The sequence below is a fragment of the Cavia porcellus genome, unplaced genomic scaffold (genome assembly GCF_034190915.1).
Source record: "Cavia porcellus strain 051 isolate PalLab524CR breed Dunkin Hartley unplaced genomic scaffold, mCavPor4.1 scaffold_5, whole genome shotgun sequence".
In the NCBI taxonomy this organism is placed as follows: domain Eukaryota; kingdom Metazoa; phylum Chordata; class Mammalia; order Rodentia; family Caviidae; genus Cavia; species Cavia porcellus.
The window spans coordinates 39,857,722-39,875,826 of record NW_026947488.1 but is presented as its reverse complement, the minus strand read 5'-3'; the positions used below and the strand labels follow the sequence as shown (position 1 = coordinate 39,875,826).

General features: G+C 35.4%; 1 protein-coding gene and 1 pseudogene across 5 annotated transcripts in view; both read left to right on the top strand.

The window, feature by feature from the left end:
- Nucleotides 1–18,105, top strand: part of Macrod2 (mono-ADP ribosylhydrolase 2) — a 1,970,011-nt gene that overhangs the window by 169,632 nt on the left and 1,782,274 nt on the right. The window lies entirely within an intron of this gene.
- Nucleotides 1–18,105, top strand: part of LOC134475916 (small ribosomal subunit protein uS10-like) — a 23,517-nt pseudogene extending 5,412 nt beyond the window's left edge.

The following is an 18,105-nucleotide window of genomic DNA, read 5'->3' as shown; positions in this document are numbered from 1 at the left end:
TTCAAATATTATTCCATTGTTTGGATATATCAAAGCTTATTTATCTGTTCACCCTTGGTGGACATTTGAGTTGTTGCCACCTTTGAGTTATTATGAATAATTCTTGCATGAAAATCTGTATGAAAGTTTCATGTGGATGTTTTTGATTCTCTTGGTTAAATCATTAAAATTACTATTACTGGGCCACATATTTTAAAACTTTTATATCCATGCCTACTGTGTAGCATTGTGCCTGATACTGAGTAGATGCTTCATAATAATGTTTTGAATGAATTCAATCGTATAACAGAGGTAAGATGTAGTATTCACTCTTTTTTCTTTATAATTAAGGCTTTTTGAAATCAGCTTGATCATCTAGCTATCACAAAATCGTCATTCAAAATAGTTATGTTAATCTAGAAAAGAAGTGCTTCATTTTCTGAAAGTTTTTTCTCTACTATACATGTATTTTATTAGTATATATTAATCTTACAAAATATTACATTTCATTATGGTATGCATGATGATAACCATCCTGACTAGGCTGAAATAATATTTCAGTGGTTTCATTTGCATTTCTCCAATGGTTAAAAATGTTGAAACTTTTTTGTAATTATTGGCCATTTTTATTTCTTTTTAAAAGTATCTCCAGTTCATTCGCCCATTTTCATGGAATTATTTGTGGAGTTTGGAGAATTAATCTTTTGAGTTCTTTATATATTTTGGTATTAATCTTCTATGGGAAGAGTGGCTGGTATAGATTTTCCCATTTTGTAGATGATCTCTTCAGTCTGTAGTTTCCTTTGCTGTGTAGATGCTTTTTAATTTGATACAATCACATCTGTCAATCCTTGCTGTTATTTCCTGAGCTATTGGAGTCTTAGAGTCCGACTGAGGAAGTTATTACCTGTTTTTGTAACTTGAAATGTTTCTCTATATTGTTTTTACCAGCAGTTTCAAGATTTGGGTCTTACATTAAGGTCTTTGATCAATTTTGATTGACTTTTGTACAGGGTGAAAGAAAAACCTAGTTCCAGTCTTTTACATAAAATAAAGTTTTTCCAACATAGTTTATTAAATTAGTGTCTTTCTTTCTAGTGTAGGTTTTTGGCCTCTTTTTCAAGAACCAGATGCCTATAGCTGGTTTTTTTTTTTCCTCTGTCCTCTATTCTACTCCACAAAAAGTTTTTATGTATTCTAATCAACTCTTAGATATTAAGATATTAAAATTCTCTTCATATTTCTCATATGGATGCGTTGTAACTAGAGTGGTGCATTTCTCCTTTGTTTGTTATTTGCAATCATAAAAGTAAACTTATTTCTTTTTGAGCAAGCAGTGGTAGTGGGTGCAGCCGGTCTTGGTAGCATCTGCTCCTGCTCCTGACTCACTGCTGTTCAATCTTACTGAGGAACAAGTATAGTAAATCAGGAAGCCACACCATCACCTTGGAGTTTCAAGATACTGGAAAGACACCCGTAGAACCCGAGGTGATGATTCACCAAATTAGTATTACTGCACCACCTGGAAAAGGTGTGTGCTGACTTGATCAGACGTGCAAAGGAAAAGAATCTCAAAGCGAAAGGATCCGTTCCCATACCTAAGACCTTGAGAATCACTACAGGAAAAACGCCTTGTGGTGAAGGTTCTAAGAGACGGGATTGTTTCCAGATGAGAATCCAAAAGTGACTCATTGATTTGCACAGTCTTTCTGAGACTGTTAAGCAGATTATTTCCATCCGTATGGAGCCAGCAGTGGAGGTTGAAGTCACTATGGCAGATGCCTATGGCAACTGTTTTAACAAACTGACCATCAATTGTTAAAAAAAAAGTAAACTTAATTTCAAGGAAATGGTAAATTGGGTGTGCATCTGCTTGGAGATGTGATATTAATTTAATTATGGGCAATGTAATTCAAACAATATTTATTGAATGTCCATTGTATGTAAGAAGCTGTTGAGTGCTGGGGATGAAAAGATAAGATGTCATAACATAAAATTACAACAATATATTTCTTGACTCTTTAAATAAAATATAAAGTAAAACAATATAAAATTCAAAAGTATGAATGAGACTTATTTAGAAGATGAATTTTAAGGTTACAATCATTGGGATCAAATTCCAACTTAGGTACTTGCTGGATCTCAAACATAGAAATCAGCTAGTCTTTTTAAGTTTCCATTGCCTTTGTGAGTGTTGATTGCTCTACTTTTAATATGAAATGTTCCTCAAAAATTCATGTATTAAAGAAGGATATGAGCAAGTGTGACCTATTTGGAAGAAGTAGGTTGTAGGGGAGTGTAGTCTCAAAGAGTGTGTTGGAATGCTGGTGCCTTTCTTTTCCCCTTCCTACCCTCGCTTGCCCTCTTTTCCCCTCCTCTCCCTTGTCTCTGTATCTTCTATGAGATGAGCAGCTTTATTCTTCCATAACTCTCTGCCATGATGTTTCTGATTTGCCACAGGTCCAAAAAAGATGGAGTTATTTGACTACCTACCAAAATTTCTGAAACCATGAGCCAAAATAAATTTTTCCTTTTTTTTTTTTTTTTGTGGTATCAGGAATCAAACTCATGACCTCGCACTGCCAGGCAGGTGCTTGTGCTGCTGAGCTAAATCCTCAGCCATTTTTCTTTTTCTTAGTTGTTTTTTTTCTAGATATTTTGTCACAATAATGGAAAACTAATAGGAATAATATTACCTACTTTATAGAACTTTTCTGATGATTCAACAACCCAATATATATTTAACTGCCTAGCATACACATGATATTTGATATGCTAAAACATATGTTAGTGTTGCAAAAGTGATTTTTCAAACCTTTTCTTTACTTGTTGACTTGCCATCTCAGTGTGTGTTACCTTACTGGCAAGTCACAGTTACATGTGATGCTCTTACCAGTCTTTCTCCTCCAGGGTATATGATTCTATCTCTGCTCTTTTTGATTCTTAGCCTGGTAGAACTTTTTAACTAGCTTCTGACAGATGTTTTCAGTGCTGATTGCTTTCTTGGAGTCCCATAAGGGATATTACCAGAATGTTTATAATCCACATCTTCTTTAGTTCTATGGGGAATTAAAATAAACATAACATTAAAACATTCCCCGATAAAGTAGACATAAATGAAATTAGTTTTCACTCAGAAGAACAGAGCTTCTATTTTTCCCTATCACTTCAGTATTTTTGTAATTCTTTTAATGATTAAGATTTGTGGTAAATATGTTCATGCTTTTAGTTGATGGTTCAGACCTTAAAGAATACAAGGTAAATTGACAATTCAAAGTAGAATATTTTGAGGAACATAAAGATTTATAAAGTTGGTAAAAACAATATTGAATAATGTATTTACTTTTTTAAAAGAGATTAAAACCAAATGAGACAAAACAAAGTGGATTCAATCAAAACAAAAGGATGAACATGGTATCTGACTTAAAAACAGAATACAAGATCAATAATGACTACCATAATGCCTCTTGTTATCTTCAAAAGAATTTCCCATATCTTCATGCATAATAAAATTGAGCAAAACTGTACAGAACAAAACCAATAAAAACCAAACAATGGAGACATTATAGGACTTCAAAAGAAGATATGAGTCAAACCACAATGGGCATTGTAGTGTATCTTACTGTCTTCAAAATAGTTGCCTATACCATCAGACTTCATACCATCAAACAAAACAGAGTAGAATAAAGTCAGTCAAAACAAAACAATGAAAGCAATACAGGGCTTCAAATCAAGCTTTGATTAAAGATGGTTACCATAATATATCCTGCTACCTTTGGAATAGCTGTCTATGCCATCAAATCTAATACAGGTAGACAAACAAACAGAATAAAACCAAACTAAACAGAACAATGAAAACAATATGGGTTTCAAGTCAGAATGATAGATTAACAATGGCCACTGCCTTGCCTTTTTAGACAATTCCTCCCCTTTCACTTTCTCAGCATGTGTTGTACATTTTGGAGCCCATCAGTTCCTTTAGTTTTTAAATTAGGGAGGCAACCCACCATTCACCTAAGTGACTCTGAACTTTTTACTCCTGAACCATAATAAATGGTTGTATCCATTTACCTACAAGAGCCTCAAGGTTTTCTTTCTTTATAGCTGAGTAGTTTTCCATTGTATAAAAGTGTCATGGTTTTCTAATCAATCTGCAGCTGATGGGCAAGCTACCCCCACTTTTTTCTGGTTCCTTGTCACATTGAGCATTGTTTTCTCATCTTTGACTTTCAGTTTATAAACCCTTTCATGTTAAATGTGTTTCTTATATAAAGCATATTGATAGACTCTATCTCCTGGTCCACTCTGACTGTGTTTCTTTTTGTTGATGAATTGAGGCCATCTATATTAGTGATTATGGCTAACCTCCTATGCCTCCTCTCTGCCATGCTATTTTTCTGCTGTTGGTTGCCTACTTCTCCCCTTCATTCCAATGTCTGCCCTGTTCAGTGAGCCCCCTCTGTCACTGTTCCTGAAACCATGGTCTTTTTTGTTTCTCTCTAGAATGTCCTTCAGTATTTTTTGTAAGGTTGGTTTGATGGTCATGAATTCCTTCAGTTGTTCTTTGTCATGGAAGTATCTTGTTTCTCCATCAATTTTGAAAAATAGTTTTGCAGGGTACATCAATCTGGGTTGGAAGTTATTTTGTTTCAAGATTTGGAATATTACACCCGAAGCTGTTCTTGATTTGATGGATTGTGTTGAAAAGTCTACCGTCATTCTGGTGATTCTGATGGGTTTTCCGTTATAGGTGATCTGTTTCTTTTCTCTGACAGCTTTTAATATTATGTTCTTGTGTTGAATTTCTGGGATCTTGATTATTATATGTCTGGTTGTAGGTCTATTTTGGTTATAGCTGGCTATAATCCCACTTTTTGAATATCATTTCCTTTGCTTAGAAAGTTTTCTTAATGCCTCCTGCTATCTCTAATAGAATTGCCTATATTGTTATTTATAATAAAATTGAACAAAACAGTAAAGAACAAAACCAACAAAACCAAAACATTGGAGACATTATAGGTCTTCAAAAGTAGATAATAGTCAACCAGAATGGGCGTCATAATGAATCCCACTATCTTCGTTGATCACCTAGTATTATGCTGTTACATTATCTATTACGTCCACCCTTTTGATTTGACTGACTGTTCTGTTATGTCACATTTGGTTCTACTGTCTTCCAAAAAAGTAATAAGAACTGTGGGAGCAACAAAACCCAAAATGTGTAATTGTCATTGTACAAAAGAGAGGAAAAGAAAGTGCTCTAAACGATATAACTGCATGTATATTTAAGTGTATAAGATAGATAATGATATTACTGAGTTTTGTTGAATCATTGAACAGAACTGTTTGCAGTCTCACTGTTGGAATGTCCACTTTATAAGCTTTAATTTTGTAACTTGAACAATTATTTCTAAGATGACAAAATGTAATCCATTAACTAGTGATTTCCTACTGTTTATTTTTTTCTGTAAATCTGTATAACTTGTACCCTTTCTCTGCTTTTTTTCTTTTTCTCCTTAAATAAAATTTAAAAAAAGAAAGTTTTCTTTATTTCTGTAAATAGCCTTTGTATTTCATTTGTGTTTACCCCTGCTTCTTCACTCACATTTTTAATTCTTAAGTTATGCTTCTTGTCATCTCATAGCCTTTTTATTGTTATTTCCTGGTTCCTTGTTATTTTTAAGAGATCTTTCCTTTCACATTTACAAGCTACAGACCTGTCTTCAAGGTGTAATAGTCTCTCTTTAGTTTCTTTCAAGCAGTTTTGCCAGCTTTCAGTGGAGTTTTTAATTTCCTGATAATCTCTTTGAATCTGTTTCATGTATTATAAACCTTTTTTATATCCTTCATTAAAAGTTTCCCTCATTTTTCTATGCTCCTGTATTCGTCCATCTGTGAATTTAAGGGTGCTTAGCAATTTTTTTTATGTTTTTCATTTCTTCTTTTATCTGAGATAGTATTTCTGTTCTGTGTTCTTTTATAGCTTCTTGAAGTTGTTTCTTTATTTTAGTGGCTGTTGCTTCAGAAACTTAAGGTGTGCGAATCCCAATCTCTTCTGTTTATATCTCCTGGACCAGTAGTGCTTAGGTTGGAGGCCAGAGACTGCCTTTTGCTTCTTCCTATTGTCATGTTCCTGGTTTCTTCCAGACAAGTGGGTAGTGGAGTCCCCAGCACTTCCTGTGTTAGCTATCATTTCTCTGAAGTGAGATTGTTTACTTTTTATAGCCCGTGCTGGCAGGGGATATCTGATGGTGACTATTGGGTGTGTTGGTGTAGGGCTGTTTGCTGCTTTTCCCAGCCTGCCAGTGGCTACTGGTTGCAACCAGGGGTGGGGCAGGCTGCCTCCTCCCTCCCAGGCTAGTTAACAGCAGGGAGCCTTTACCAGGGTAAAGTATGCGCAAGGTGGGTGGAGTTGGTTGAGGATAGCTTTAGTGAAACTTCTGCAATGGCTGTTTGATTGCTCACAGGGGTGGGACTCAGTCAAGCAATTTCCACCAGTCTGCTCCAAGCTAGGAGTGGCTGAATGAAGTCGACTGCACTTCTGGCCCCGGGCTTATCTTGTCGAACTCCAAAATGGCCCCCCACCAATCGCCCACTCCTGTGGGAGGATTGAGTCCCCAACACTCACTGCTAGCCAGTGGAGTTCTCTGGTCTGCTGCTACTCCCTGCCACTGTGTCTCCCTCCAGAGGCCTCCAGGCTTGCCAGCCAACACTTACGATGTTGTTAGAGTATTCTGTTGCAACAGAGAAGCAAAAAGTACAAAATGAACAGCTCTATTGTGTTGAGGATGAACGAGCACACAACCCATGGCAGTTGGGCTGTTTCCTTTGACCTGTTTCCTTTGACCTGATACAGAGAGGCAGAGGTTTATATGACCTGTGACCGGAAGTGGTGTATCGGGTGGATATTGATGACATGTAAGGCACTGATTGGAGTTCTCTGTGTGTGCAAACAGGAGGGGGAGTTGCAATTAGGGCTGAACAAGAAGACGAAGTGGTAAACGTTCCCATTTTGGCCTTCTGCCATGGTAGACCACCTCCATAATTGTACAGTAATTTATACTAGGTCAAGAACCTTTCACCTGTAACCGTGCATCCCCAGGTTTCAGTTGCACTTCTTGCATGGTGGTTCTGGATCCGGGTAAAAATGGCACCAGCTACCGCCTTCTTGTGTTTAAGATTTTCTTTCTTTCTTCTTCTTCTTCTTCTTCTTTTTTTTTTTTTTAATTCTCTCTGTGGGTTTCAATTCTCACTTTAGGTTCTTTCTTGGTCTAAGGGGACCCACTTCTTTCCTTCTGATCTTCCCCATGATGCTATATTCCAGCATCTGGATTCTTTCTTTCAGAGAGGTTGTATACTCTGCTGCTTACTGTTCCACCATCTTCCTGGATCCCCTGAATATTTTATTGAACCATATATAAAACCACTGTGATAGTTGTCAGCAGACACAGATAAAATTGTAAAGGTAACAAGATGATGGAACTTAAAAAGAGACTGACTGGAATAACAAATTTAAGAGAAACCATTTGGAAAATTGATGGAACTCTTGAGTATTCCTGTTAGAAGGTATTTCTTATCTCTAGGGTTACATATGAATTGACAAATGTTAAATCATGTTATTATTAGGTAATTTCAGAAGTATCAACAAAAGACATATACCTGATTTGTTCTTTGATGTAAGCATTAGTACAAAGTTAGTTAGAACTAAATTTTCTTAGCACAAAGAAGCTAATATTTATATTTTTCCAAGATCCTATGTCAGAAGAAATAGTAAGTAGATCAAGTTAATTTTGCAGGGACCAATTATCTGAGAGGCAAAGTAGTCATTCTGTACTGTTCTTCCTTGTTTAATACGTGTTCTACATGCTTATTGGGACACTTGATTTATGAGACTGATGCTTCTCTCTGTATTAAGACCAACACCTATTACTGATTCTTCATATCCCATGACACCTTGAACTATATCAAACTGCCCATTAACTATTCAATATCCAAATCTTTCTATAAGGATTTAGAGATTTAGATCTAGAATTTGGTATTCAGCATTAAGATAAAATGATTATAATAATGAAATTTAGATGCTTAAATTGGGTCATTAATCTTATGGAATAAAAATTAAGAGGTAGGAGAAAACCAGACTATTAAAGTTTATCAGTCAGAAGAGTATGAACTTTATCATACAAATTAATTTTCATAAATTGTGCTCCATAGGCAGCTTGCATCAAAATCACTTGTAGTGTATGGTATTAAAATTTTTATTTCTTATAATTATAGGTCTCATCCTTAGTAATACACAGTTTGAAACCATTTTTTGTGATTCATAGTTTGAAGAATTTCCCACCTTTTAAATAATTATTTTATAATGGGTTAATAGGGAACTTCTTCACAAAAACCTTTGAAATAATATCTATTTGCCTAGAATTGTTGCTTTATTATTTATTTAACTATCATTCTAAATTATTCTAAATGTTGATGAAAAGGTTATACGTGTTAATTCTGTATTTGAAATAAAGACAGCATTAGCATTTAATTCCATGCTTTCATGATTTTGTTATAAGTACAAAATTTCTTCGAAAGTATCATCTAAATCTTTTCAGTTGCTTCACATGGAGACCCCTGCTGTTACACAACACTAAAATAACAACATTGTTTTCACCCATTAAAATACCACTGCAAGATATTGTGAATTGGCTCATTTGCCTTAATTTTTTTCTTTTTAACAAATAAGGCAGTGTTTTGAGTTATGCCAGATGTACAAATGAGAGATTTGAGTGCACTTGTAGAATTTAAATTGAAATGCTAATGAGATTCTGACAGGCAGAGAAAACAACACAGCCTACATTTTCATCTATTTTATTAAAGTCATTATTTAACTGGAAAAACACATTATTTAGAGCTGTTTATTTTTGTGCCATTTGTAATTCAGCTCTTATATTTTATCCAATTAAAGTGTTTCTCATTCCATTTCACTTAATCTGATAGATTGTTTTGTGCATTCATCTTTTTCTCTGTTTCATTCAGTCTTAGAGTGGCAGTAACTCAATTGAATGAATGTGTCTTTTTTTTTTTTTTTTCCTACTGCTTACATGGTGCTCCTTCTCACTGGGGTACTACATTGACATCTTTATTTTCAGTTTTTCCATTGGAATTTCATGGTAGATTATCATACAAGATTGTTTATGATTATTTCATGCTTTTGTTATCTCACTAGAATTCATAAAATGCAAAGGTAAAGATAAAAATAAAATTCTGAGAAGATAAAATGATTTTAGATTGAATTGAATATAAGGCACTAAGGCCTAAAACTACTTACTTCAACAAAGATATCTTACCAAAAATGTTGCTTTTTAAAATAACTTTTACCTATTCTTCACAGTTCTTCACAATTCCTTGAAACAAAGACTTTTGTGAATGCGTGAAGTTGCTGAACCAGAGCAGCTTCTAAGTTTTTTCTACTTATGTTTACCTACTTTTTGGATTGGTTTAAAGTTAAGAATATTTTAGGATAGTTTAAAGTTTAAAACACAGTACAGTTAGAGGAAGAAATAGTAGTACAGAATTTCAAGGGATAGCCAGCGTGAGGCTGGCTAATGTCAAGCCCAAGTCGGAATGCAGGCATTATGGAGGGGTCTAAAGACAATGTGCCTCCTTGAGAGAGTAACTTTTGTGAAGAGAATGAAATATTTGAGTTCTAAATTGTACAAATGTCATCCTGAATTCAGATTTTGTTTTGGAGATTTTTATACTGTAAGAATGTTCATGTATTTTTACTGCTTGGTGGTGCCTTTATGAAAATCAGTGGTAAAACAAACTATTAACATAAAAACCATTTCAGATAATATTCAGTGAATAAAGTTCTATATTAACTGGAAATTGAACCAGTGACTTTTGGTTCACAGAAATTTACTTAACGATTTTCTCAAGGGTACTCCATTAAGCAGGATTAAGATATTACATGCACACAACCTTATTTTTATCTGTAAAACTTCTATAAGGGTCAGGCTTTTCGTATGGCAAAATGGAGAGTGAACTTAGAGGCAAGAGCCTGAGTCCTGGCCCACACTCTGGTTTTCATAAACTCTGTGAACCTCAATATGCCACTTAATTTTCTTCAGCTTTAATGCTGAAAAATGAAAGGGATAAAAAGGTTGGTAATTACTTCGAAGAATGCTGATAGGTCTTGATTTTGTGATTCTTTGATTTATTTTTAGAAGCGAGGACATTAATATTATAGAATGCCTACTATTTTTTTAAATGACAGAATTATGTTTATCACATCTGCATGCCTCATAACATTTTGTCTGGAATGTTTTTGAATGTGCAATATTTTATCTAAATTTCCTAATTAATATTCTGTATAGTTATAGAAATTGTTTTATAGGTACAACCAACTTTTGGTTATCTCTACTAATTTGATATAACATACATAATAAAAATGAGTCTGAGGTTTTTGTTTCTTTCTCATTTTTAAATTTGTCACACTTTGGAAGAAATATTTGAATTGAGTTGATAAAAAGTGCTTTATGATTTGTCACCCTCGGCACAAAATTATCTTGTTACCATCTTCGTGTAGGCTTATTTTACTTATAACCCCTGACTTTACTAACAAAAAAGTAGGATTCATTACTAAGTCATCATACTCAACTAATTTTATCCTTAGTTTTAAAAAAGTTATTTATTTGTTTGTCCATCTGTCTGCCTGTTTTGTTTTACTAAAGATTAAATCTGAGGCCTTCACATCAAGGTATATTTGCAGCCTTTAAAAAAGAATTAAGACAAAATCTCAACAAGTCACAAAGTTGCCCAGACTGAAACTTGTGATTCTCCTGTCTCAGCCTCCCAGAGTTCTAGGATGATATGTTTGCACCACCATGTCTAGCAAAATGTATTTTTTACATCATCTTTGAAGCACATTATACTCACATTCATACAATGTCCATCTATTTTTAATCTATGTACATTTGTTTCATATACATTCCCTAAGCTTAATAGTTTCCCTAAACTCATGAGTCTTATTGTTCAACAGATTGATGGTAGACTGTTGATAAAATTTGCTAGCTCTGTTTTCCTGGGAAAATTGCCACTGTCTGATCCTCAGTATTCTCATCTGCAAAGGTAGATAGTACCTAAATCTAGGATTGTTTTAAACAATAAATGGTACAAAATTCAGTCATTTGGCAAATACATAAGTGGTAATATCATAGGACACTGAACAAAGCATACTCCTCCCCAACATTGCCCTCATTTGACTTATAGTGCAGTGGGGATGGATAAGTGAGTAAATAAAAAACAAAACAGGACTGGAAATAGTGAAAGCAGAAAAGGAGGGAAGGTAAAGAATATAGAAAATGAAGGAAGAGTGGCATTTTTATTTTAATAAGAGAGTCTGAAAAGCCTGGAAATATGGGAGAAAAGAGCATTGCAGGCTGTGGAACTGCAGATACAGTCTCTAAAATGCAGAGGTGCATGGCACACTCCAACAATACCATGTGCAGTTGCCTAGTGCATGCAGAGTGGGATGAGAGCAACAGAACCAAGGCTCAGTCGTGTGCAATATTCAGGTCACTGCAGGAAATGCGCTGTCTCTGAATGAGGTCAAAAGCCACTGGTAGGTTTGAGGAGGGGAGTCCATGGTCTCACTTGACTTTACCTTCATAAGTACTCTCTGGCTTTATATAGTTTGAGAGGAGGAGATATATGGCGTTAGAGCTGGATGTACTAATACAATCTCTGGGATTTGACTACTAGTAGGCATTCTGTAATGTTAATGCCTCCCTTCTCAGTTTTTTGTTCTCATATATCTAGGAATCATCTCTTCTTCCTTAGGATTCTCTATATTCTCTATTATGGTATGTATTCTTTTTTTTAGCTGAGCATATTTGTTTGTTTTTCTTATTTCTCCTGCTAGTCTAAACATTTCTTAAGGTAGTCTCTTGAGACTCAAATTTTGTTTACGTATAGCATTCAGTAAGGTATCCTATACATAGTTATTTAAAATATTTTGATAGAATAAGTAGATTTGTGACTATATCTGGATAATTTTTTGTGATGGATTAAAAACTACTGATCAACTTAAACACCAGCTGAACTGAATCAGTGTGGTGCTGAGTGTGGATGGCCCATGTGAGGATTGGTGCCAGCAAAAAAGAAGACTTGTAGAGAAAGAGTAGCATTGTGGACTTTCCTTAGTGTTGTTTGGAGCTGTTGGATCTCCTGGAGGAGATTATCATGCTGGCTTCTCTGATATGAATTTGGCTGTTATCATCAAAGGAGCTCAGAATCTTGTTGCTGGGAATGGCTACAGTTCATCTTGTAGGAGTAGTGGCCCTTACTTTGAGCCGTGTTTCCTGACTCTGGAGGGGAAGATGTGTGCTATTTATTCTTCAGAAGAAGATTGTCGCACTGGCTTCTTGACATGTACTTGGCTGTTCTCATCCTCTGAGGATCATGGGACCTCATTGCTGAGGATGGCTGTGGTACTTTTCATGGGAGCCCTGGTTCTTATTTTGAGCATTGCTTCTTGGTTCCAGTGAAGAACCCTCAACCTACTGGCACAGATCTATCATCCCACTGGCATAGACTTTCTAGCTTTGACTGCTGACCTTTGGGCCTTCCCAGCACAGATCTGTGAAACAGACTTGCATGACTCATTGTCTTTGGCTCTAGGCCTCCAGTTGGACTCGTGGAGGCAGGGGGCAGTGTCATGGTCTCTAGTTCTTCAGTTGAACTCATGCAGGATATTGCCATGGGATCCAGGCCCTCGGCTGGATTCTCTAAATCATTAGTGTGTGGACGGATTTCCTGTACTTCTCCTATTAAACTCTTGGGTGACTGTTACAAAATAATACTGCAAACTATGTGTCCTGTATGTAATGTTTTTCCTTGCAACCCCTGACTACAACATCTTTGGGAAGATTTATAGTAGAGAATAATGCTGGAGTATTGGCCAAAAATTTGGAGAGAGTGAGGAAGCTATGATAAATGTTGCCATTTTGTAGAGCTATAGAAATAGGCAAGAGTCCGCTTGAGACATGTCATTCTGTTGTACAGTATATGAGAAAAACAAGAAAGAAATATTCTGGATCCTATCTGAGAATATGCTTATATGAGTGGTAGACTGAGGATGAGTTTGGGACCTGGTGAACAGTATCAGCAAGAAAAAGGCTAGCAAGTTTCTTAGTTTTGTGTTACTATGATATAATCCAAGAGACTAGATAATTTATAATTTATGTCTTAACAGTTCAGGAGACTGAAAGTTCAAGAATCAGGGGTGTATATGGTAAGGGCCTATTTTTCCCTACCAAACCATGTGAAAAGGGAAGTAGAGCATGCATGAGAAAGAAAGAGAACAAGAGGGACAAACTCACTTTAATAACTCTAATGGTAATAAACCCAGTCCCAGAACAGTGACATTCATCCATTCATGAGGACAAAGTTTCCATGACTTAATCACTTTTTATTAGACTTCATTTCTGAACACTCAAGGAAAGTGCATTGGGATTAATTTTTCAGCATATTGGGGCACATATTTAAACCACAGCATCAAGTTTTAGAGATAGGAAAGTAGTAAGTAGCTCAGGAGACACATGGTTGGTATATCTTAGATTTTGTTGGTGAGGAACAGTGATTTATTTTTAGTAAATAGAATAGATGTGGGAACAAGCCTTGGTACTGACACTATATGTGGCTGAGTATGGGACACATCCACCCAGGCATGCTGCCCAGGGACTTTAGCCATCTTCACTTGTGAGTCATGAAGATGTGTAAATATTGTGGGATGTCCCAACAGGTGGATGATGCAGGTAGAGGCGACTCCTCAGTAGAGGGACTTGAAGATGTAGATGGCACAAGTTCATAGCCTTCACAGGGAGAGTGAGGTAGACATGGAAGATTACTAAATTGGGAGCTTGGAATAGTACTTTAGATTTTAGGATTCTTGCTTTTTCAGTGGCTAAATTCCAACTCAAAGGAGTTGAAGCTCATTTTACTTAAAAATTTATAAGGAGTTATTGTCAAATCATATTGATCTAGCTATGTAAATGGTGTAACTAAGAACCTGTGTTGTTTATAACTCTTTTTACTATGTTTTCACTGGTATCATTTCCATTCATACCTTAGCCTCCTGACATTTTCAACTTGAGACATTTGTAATGTTACATCTTCAATTAAGTTTTATCTGGTGGAATAAAACTTATCTCTCTTGACCATCCAATGGAATCTCTGAACTTCAGTCTAAGTGGGATATTTTAAATTATCTCTAACTACTCAGTTATAGTAAACTAGGATAACACTGATGAGCATAGCCTGAGCTTTATAAATGGTTCTCAGAGTCAGAGGAAGAATAAGTTATTCCAAAACATGTTTTATTAGAGTAAGAATAAAAATCTCAATAGATGCAGAAAAAGCTTTTGATAAAGTCCACTACATATTCATGATAAAAACCTTACAGAAATTCGGAATAAATGGTATATACCTCAATCTCATGAAGGCCACTTATGACAATCCAATAGCCAACGTTATACTAAGTGGGCAAAAACTGAAAGCCTTCACTCTAAAATCAGGAACAAGACAAGGATGTCTACTATAACCATTCCTATTCAATATAGTTCTGGAAATATTAGCCAGAACAATCAGACAAGAGGGAGAAATAAAAGGAATAAAAATAGGAAAAGAAGTTAAATTATCGTTATTTACAGATGACATGATACTGTACATATAGGACCCCAAAAACTCCATTAAAAGACTACTAGAAGTAATAAACAAATTCAGCATTGTAGCTGGATACAAAGTCAGCACTCAGAAATCAATAGCATTCCTGTACGCAAACAAAACCTCACTGAGAGAGAAATTATGGAAATAGCACCTTTCACAATAACATCTAAAAAAGTCATATACTTAGGAATCAACCTAACCAAGAATGTAAAAGATCTATCTGCTGAAAATTATACTACTCTTAAAAAGGAGATTGAAGAGGATATTAGAAAATGGAAGGATAGTCTTTGCTGCTGGTTAGGAAGACCCAACACTGTGAAAATGGCCATACTCCCAAAACTGTTGTATAGATTCAATACAATCCCAATCAAAATACCATCAACATACCTTACAGATCTAGAGAAAATATTCCTAAAATTCATTTGGAAGCAGAAAAAATTAGAATAGCAAAAGCTATTCTGGGCAACAAAGGCAAGACAGGAGGCATCTCAATTCCTGACCTGAAACTATACTACAAAGCCATAGCAATAAAATCATCATGGTACTGGCAAAAAGATAGCCCTGAGGATCAATGGAACAGATTAGAAGATGCAAACACTACTACAAAGACACTCAACCACTTTTATATTTGACAAAGGAACTAAACAATGTTCACTGGAAAAAGGATAGCCTCTTTAATAAATGGTGCTGTAAAAATTGGCTTTCCACATGCCAAAGACTGAAAATAGATCCATGCCTATCACCATACACTAAAGTTAAAATGGATCAAGGATCTAAACATTAAAACAGAAACACTAAATCTACTGGAGGACAAGGTAGGTAGAAATCTTGAAGACATAGGGGTAGGCAAAAAATTATGAATAAAATGCAAAGCGCATGGGAAATATTTCAAAGAATCAACAACTGGGATCTTATTACTAAAAAGTTTCTGCTCTTCAAAGGAAATCACCAACAAAATGAAAAGAAAACACACAGAATGGGAAAGAATTTTAGCCAACAATCCCTCAGATAAAGGACTTATATCCAGAACATATGAAGAACTTAAAAACATCAAATCTCCCAAATTCAAAGACCCTCTCCAAAAATTGGCATTGGAGTTAAATATACAGCTCTCAGAGGTAGATATACAAGTGGTAAATAAATACATGAAAAAAATGTTCACCATCACTGGCCATTCGAGAAATACAAATTAAAACAGCATTGAGATTTCACCTCACCCAGGAAAGAATGGCTGCCATCAAGCAAACAACTGATAAATGTTGTTGAGGATGCAAGGAAAAAGGAACACTTTTCTACTGTTGGTGGGAGTGCAGATTAGTGCAACCACTGTGGAAATGAGTATGGAGATTGCTCAAAAAACTAATATTGGAAGTTCTGGTCAATTCAGCTATTCCCCTCCTCGGTATTTTCCCAGAAAAATTGATAAGGTCATGCCACGGAGATATATGTGAATCCATGTTAATAGCAGCACAATTTGTGATAGCTTAATCTTGGAAATAACAAAAATGTCCATCAACTGCAGAGTGGTTGGAAAAAATGTAATATTTTTATACAAAGAAATACTACTCAGTTATAAAAAAGGATAATCTTGAGGCCTTTACAGGTAAATGGAGGCAACTTGAAAATATCCTCATTAATGAAATAAACAAGACTCATATTAGTAAATATCGCATTGTCTCTCTAGTGTAAAAATAATAAAAACTGACAGAATAATAGGATCCAAAAAGTATAATAGATATTGGGAAAGTGAAAGTGAAGGAAAGTGCTCTAAAGAGTGTAACAATATATATAGTGTGTAAGATAGATGACCATATTACTGAATTTCTGTTGTAACATTGAACAGAAGGATTTGCACTGTCGGTGTTTGAGTGTCTAGCCACTATTTATGCTTTGATTTTGTGACTTTGGCAACTATTTTATGTAATGTGTAGTGTATCAACTAGCGATTCTATGATGATAATTTGTTTTGAATTCAGTAGAAGGGTAGTATTGTTCTACCCTTCTTTTCTGTTTTTCTATTTTCTTTGAAAAAAAAAAGAGAACAGTATGTGATATAACAACCATTGTTTAACAATGCTTAACTTCTTTCATTGTTTTGAAAACCTATATTTTTATTGTTTTGAGAAAATAAAAAATTTTTAAAAAAGAACAGAAATCTGAAAGAAATGTGCTGATTTTGGTAAGCAGTATGTGGATTGATTTATGGATTTGGGCTACTTAGAAGGGTAAATGTGCACTACATAAAATATATTTTCAGGGTCTCAGAAAGAAACATTATTTTAGATAGTATAAATGAAGATATATTAATTAAAGGACTATGTACAGATGTGTGGGGGAAGACTACAGGTGTAAAACCTGGCTGGTGAGGCTCCTAGAGTCCACTATCACCAGAAAGGTGTTAACATTCCAAGAGTGAGGAAACAATGGGATGAAGTAGTGTTACTTACAAGTAGCCAAGTAAGAACCTAAAACCTGGGGGAGTTAAAATTGTAGTGTGGAAGAATGAAGTTATGTCAATAATACCGAAGTGGGAAAGGAGAAGAGAAGAAAATATCCTGATCCTTTTTCTCTTCTTTGTGTCTACTCTTCTACTGGTAAGTGCCTGTTTGAACTGCCAGAAGCCTGGCAGCAAAGAAACATGCTGATGCAATTTTGGGGGGTAGCCAGCCTCCTGGAACACAGAGTAGGGCAGAATATGGCTGTTAATGTGGATCAGATAGAAAACAAGCAATAGAGAAAGTAAGTCAGAAGTTCAGTTTAGTAAAAAGGAAATATACTGAGAAAGATGATAGATAACAGGTAGAAATTTAGGAAATACTGTTTTGTCATAAGATCTGTTATAGCTTGTGTTTAAACATCCCACAAAAGCTTCATGCATTCCTGGAGGAGGCTGAATCTAGTATTTGTGATTGGTTTGTTTTCTAGTGCTGGGATTGGTGGTGTGAGTCCTGCACCCACCCAAGAGTTGAGCAGGCATACAATACAAGGAAGGGAACTAGGTTTGCTTTTCCTTTTTTGTTCTTGTCTTTTGCTGCCCCTCAGTCATGCCACCCTGCCTTGGAGCCAGCTGAGTATGTACTGAGACCTCCAAAAACTATAAGCTAAATAAATATTTCCTTCCTTCATTTTGGATGTCAATTATTTTGCCTTAGCAGTAAGAGAAAAGTAACAAAGACCAGGTTCAAGTAAAAGAGGACTGACCTTCCATACAAAACATGTATTAATAGTGTTTTACTGTGACAAATATCTGAGAAAATCAGCCTAAAGCAGGAAAAATTTATCTTGGCTTAATATGTAAAAAGTTCCAATCAATCGTTGGTTGATTCCATTGTTTCTGGGATTGAGGTGGGGCAGAAAATAATGTCAGAAAAGAACTTGGTAAAGAACAGGGCTGCTCACTTCATGGCAGCCAGG